The following is a 6,021-nucleotide window of genomic DNA, read 5'->3' as shown; positions in this document are numbered from 1 at the left end:
TGCTTTTGAATACGGTGGAATTCGTGTGTTGTTATTTATTGGGGATCATAAATCAAATTAAAATCGAATTTGTAAATTTCATTGCAAAGACATTAATTAATCGACGAGGTACCGATTTAGGGCGCTGTTGGGGTGCTAATCCTTCCCCACGTGTAACCGACTCCCGAACTTATTTTCTGGTAACGCAAACCTAAATTTGTTGTTTTAATTAAAATTAATTTTTTATTTTAAAATGACAAAACATTTTTGGGTGTCCAATCACACCCTAATCAAATATTGGTGGCGACTCTTCGAACCCGTATTTTTATCGTGAATGAATTTCCAAATTTTCAAAACGAGAGGTTTTCTAAAATCACATTGTTTTTAATTAAAATTCAATCATAAAGATGATAATTAAAAATGGCGTGGCTTTTCAAAATCTCACTCCTCCACCGGTTAAAAATCGTTTCGACACCTAGGGTTTCTTCTGGCACATCTGGGGACCCTTGGATCTGTCTTGATCTGACGGTAGAAAAGAGCTGGCGGTTGGCTGAGATGATACAAACCCTAAATTGGATTTAAGGTTTAGTTGGGCCAATTGTTTGGGCATCTGAGTTTTGTAAAATTGGTCATATTTTGGGTTTTGTAATATTTATTTAATAATAATATATAATAATAATAAAAATTTATAATAATAATAATAAAAATAAAAATAAAACTGAAAAATTAGTGTCTACATACCCTAAATTCAAACCCCCACCACCTATACTCAAATCATTTCTATATTCATGCAATAAAACGTCAGAAAACCGACAGACCGGTCGATATCATTAACTTCTACGTTAATACTTTACCAGCATCATATAGTTCATCTTCATACTAAAATTGTCGGCAAACTTCAAATTGTACACCATCGTGTTCATCTTCAACATGGTTAGTTTAATCACCATTTTCGGGCTGCTTGGGAACATTAAAACCGGTCTGGTTTACCTTGCTCCAGGGTATGCACTTCTTTTACTCTTTATTTATTTTTTCTTCCCGATCTCGTGTTTTTTTTCCCTTTCATATTTATTGTACTTTCGGAAATAACTTTAAAAAACTATTAATCTTTCGTCCAAAAAAAATTTCGGATTAACTCCTCTGCTTGTCGAAGCCTCCAAAGAACTTTCACTCTTTAAGCACAAACCTCTGAATTAATCTGAATTAATCAAGTACGGAAATAAGATTTTTGATAGATTTATATGTTATATTAGAACGAAATTCACAATCTGACTATCAGATCTATCTAGCCTATTAATTTACAAATAATCATAATTATCCTATGTATGGCATCATCAATTAGGGTTACTGTAAATATTTTAGCCAAGACTAATAAAGGGATCAATCCTAGCCACTGTAATCTACACAGTTTTCCTTCTTCTTCTTTTGTTTATTTTTTCTTATGAAAAATCTCTCACACAGAAAAAATGGGTTAACGACTGTTTACTCTTCTATCATGGTCCAAATTAAAAGGAATGAACAGACAACGTTCGACAAAATCAGTTTGTTTCCACCAACAATGTTCATGAATCGTTTTGATGTAATTCTCCAAGATAACGTTTTGGTACATCGTCCAACGTCGATCGACCGAGGAAGTCGACTGTCTTCCGTACGTGGTCAAGCTCTTGAACGGATACATGTGGTTTATTATGGAGTTGTGAAGCCGACAGTATACTTGTTGCCACCATTAATGGATTTGGTTCGGTCCTTGAGCTTGTATATGTGACCATATTCATCATCTTTGCACCTCCTAGAATGAGAGTAAGTTGTGATTCACCATTAATGGCTTTTGTTTTTCTGATTATAACAGCCGGTGTTTGTTTGGGATGTGGTAAAAAATTTCAGGCAATAACTGCGATACTTTTCTGATTAATGGATCTGGTGTTCCCAATAGGAGCCGTCTTGTCTTTGCTTTTCAGTGTAGCAACCTATTGTTCACCTCTTTCCGTCATGGTAACTTATAATTTTTTTTTTACATCGAAACATATTTTCATGCAGTGATACAATAAGTTCACAAGTGTAAAAATTGTAAGTTTCATATAAAAAAAATTAATAGTGTGATGGGTGAAAAATGAATTGTAAAAAAAGAAGAGATTTTTATCGAAGAAAAAGAAATGATTTATCCTCAAATTTAAAAGCTTTAATCTCAATAATTAGAATCAGTTAATATAACATTCTAAAAACATATACAATTTATAAATACGTTATGTAAGTAGATTTTAACACTCATATATAATAGAAAATTAAGAAAACTGAAGGTATCTATGGACCAAGGATGATTGCGTTAGAGACATGTTAATGGGTAGCAATATCATGACAATATTTAAGCACTAAATACACATGATAAAATCATGTTAGGATTAAATATTGATAATATATATCTAATGATATATCTAAGAATATTTTAGAGTAAATACATATATATTAACGACATAAATTTTTGTATGGAGTGGACATAAATAAAATTTTAGGATGAGTACAATCAATAAAATAAGTAACTAATCGAAAAAAATTCGGATTCCATAGTGGGTTAAATAAGACGTGAATCTACCCTTTCATATATCACATCAATATTTAAACACGTGTATTAATAAAAAAACACATATATAATCTTGTCAATAATAAATGTTGATTTAGTTTGTTTTAAATTTTTATATAAAAATGTCTTTTCAACTAAAAATAAATTATTATGAGTTAAACTATTCAAAAACATAAGACTTAACAAACATTAAGAAATAATTTTAGTATTATACATAAATTGAACACAAAATTAATGATTTATAAAAAAAAATATAACTTTACTACTCTAGTTGTATTTATTTGTTGATTGAATGTTTATAAATATTTCCCTTTCTCTTATAAATATGATAAAATCAAATTTCTGGAGTGATTCTCGCGGTTAATGGAATTTTATTATCTTTTGATGATTTAGATTCGAACAATTTAGCCTATACATATGTTTGAATTTAGATATAAATCTTAAAAAAAATGGGATAAAATCTAATAATAACAATAGTAAATTATATGTGTTGCCTTTAAACTATATAGATGGTTCTATTTTGATCAATGACAAAAAAAAATTATCAATCAAGTTAAGTAGTATTAATCAAGCTACGTTCTGTTAGCTTTTAAAGGAAATGCCGACGTGATAATAAAATAAACTTTTATAATTATAAATTTGATCCTTATTATTTACACTCACTTAATTTAGTCATAATTTGTAAGCTAAATGTAACATTTGGTTTAGTGGTTTAGACCTGCCCAATATGGCCGGATTCAAGTTATCTGTTGGTCACTTTTTTTCTCTTGTATTATCTACAATTAAAAATATACATAAAATGTTGTTAATTTCTAGATTCAAATCCCCTCATGTATCTTTTCTCATTTCTTTAATTTATTCTTCTTTAATAAAAGGGTGACATGTGTTATCATCTAGTTGGATGATTAAGTTTATTGAATTAAATAAATTAAAATTAGAAATAAATTTCTCAATCAAATGATGACATGTGTTACCGTCTAATTGAATGATTAAATTTATTGAATTAAATTAAAATTGAGATCAAATTAATAAAATGTGTAAATAATAAGGACCGAATGTATACAAATTTATTTAGTTGTCACGTCAATATTATTGTCAAAAATTAATGATCAAAGACTTGATCGATACCATTTATATAGTTAATTGATTTGATTGATAATTTATCTTTTAGTTTAATGATCAAAATATAATATATCTATATTTTAATGACTATACATGTGGGTTACCCTTATAATAATTATAATTTGTATATGTTGTGAAATGCAGAAAACTGGTGACCTCAAAGAGTGTGAAGTATATGCCTTTCCTCCTCTCTTTTATCCTCTTCATCAATGGACTTATATGGACTGTTTATGCATTGTTCACAAACGACTGGTTTATTGGGGTGAATTGCCACCCACATTAATCTTCATTCATTTGATCTTCATATATAGATTCCAAATAATCTGCGATGGCTACAACTTTACAAGATAGTATATGTTTAAAATTTTCTTATGAATTGACAACGTATATACACCCTACAGACACAGTTGTTCGAATCTAGAATCTCTAAGAAGAATAACATAGTGTCATATCTCACATTCATGTATTAAGAAATATGTACAGATCAAACGATCTCAATGATTAAGAGATTTGTTGTTATCTCTTAAGGCATTGTGTTCGAGTAATGCGTATGCTAAAGTATGAATGCTTATTGTCAAATAATTGAGGGTTTTTTTTAAATAAATACTATCTTGTATTCACCCACATTTATAAAAAAAAAATTAAGAAATATAAGTATAGTTAATGAATGTAACTGTTTTCCTTTCAGATACCTAATGGGAGTGGGTTTGTTCTTGGAACAGCTCAGATGGCGCTTTATGCAATGTATTGGAAACCTAAGAATCAAAGACATGTGAGCATGTTGATAATGAACGGCAACATGAGAGCCTCATGGCTGATTCTGGTCCATCAATCATGGGGGGGGGGGGGGGATTAAGAGCTGAGGTTATTAGAACATTTTCAAAATAATATCAAATGATCTGTATTTCTATGTGATAAGTAGATTAGATTAAGCAATAGCTAAAAGGTTGTGCCTTTATTACTATTTTAATGATTTAATCGTATTATATGTCCCCAAATTATTATCCTCATTCTAAATTGGTCTCTAATTTTTTTAATATTCTAATTTCATCCTTAAACTATATACTCATTCTAAATTAGTCCTTAAACTTTTGAACATTCCAATTTCATTCTCAATCTATGACTCTCATTCTAAATTAGTACATAACTTTTGAACATTCTAATTTCACCCTCAAACTATGACTCCATTCTAAATTAGTCCTCAAAATTTTAAATCTTCCTATTTCATCCCCAAATTCATCCAAATATGTAATTAGTGTTAACCATAATTTAACCTAAATTTTTTTCCAAATATATAATAATATAGCTTGGCCTAACAATTTATTAACATGGAATGTGATTAGTATATAAATATAATTTGAGATGAAATTAAAATATTGAAAAAGTTTAGGGACCAATTCAGAATGAAGGATATAGTTTGGGGATTAAACTAAAATATTCAAAAGTTTGAGGATAACTTTAGAATGATAGTCATAATTTAGGGATGAAATGGGAACATTTATAAGTTTAGTGATCAATTTAAAAAGAGGAACATAATTTAAGGATATATAATGCAATTAACTCTTTTTTAATTTAATGAGTTTTGTCGGTTTAGATCTATTGTTGGGTCAAACATTTTATTCGCCTCGTTGGAGTCGAATTCGTATTTATTAATTAAAAATAGTTTTACTTAAGCTCAACAATAAAATAAATACTAATAAAAAGTAATATAATAAATATTTTATAAAAATGTTAGGAGTAAATTATAGATTCTATTATCCATCTTTCTTTCTATTTTAATCATTAAAGTTTAATTTTATTAATTTATCATTGAACTTTTAAATTGTGTCAATTTTAATCATTCTACTATTTATCTCTCTACCTCTGTGTTGATTTGATTTTTTATTAATCTTTTAGTCATATAGGCACCAACTTAGATTTTGATTTCGCCCTATTCCAATCTCCTAAATTAGAATCCGACCTTTTCACCCAAATCCCAAGGAAAATTTAGTCCATCAACCTCTATTGGTGCCCAAAACAATCTATTATCTTAATAAGATCATTCACCATCAATCAATTAGCCTATCTCTAGTTTCCATCGTTATCCTTACGATTAGTGGTGGATCTAAAAATATTTTTTAAAGTAGGCACATAGGTATTGATAATAGAAATTTTTCGTATAAAATAAACACAAACAAAATTTCAAAATGTACATCCTAAGTAAAATGAATAATTAACATAATGGACACTTGTCCATCTTGAAATATACATACATTCACCACTGCCTCCAATCATTGTCTATGTTGCCCACAACTTTCTTCATCACCACCTTCAATATTGGATTCACATTCAGGATAATGAAA

General features: G+C 28.8%; 1 pseudogene; it reads left to right on the top strand.

Moving 5' to 3' along the window:
• The first annotated feature begins 399 nt into the window (after positions 1-399).
• Positions 400-4,567, top strand: LOC120163358 (annotated as a pseudogene).
• Positions 4,568-6,021: the final 1,454 nt, after the last annotated feature.

Source organism: Hibiscus syriacus, unplaced genomic scaffold (assembly GCF_006381635.1).
Source record: "Hibiscus syriacus cultivar Baekdansim isolate YM2019G1 unplaced genomic scaffold, ASM638163v2 tig00111441_pilon, whole genome shotgun sequence".
NCBI lineage: Eukaryota > Viridiplantae > Streptophyta > Magnoliopsida > Malvales > Malvaceae > Hibiscus > Hibiscus syriacus.
Note: the sequence above shows the minus strand (reverse complement) of the source record. Positions and strands in the feature narration are given on the sequence as shown.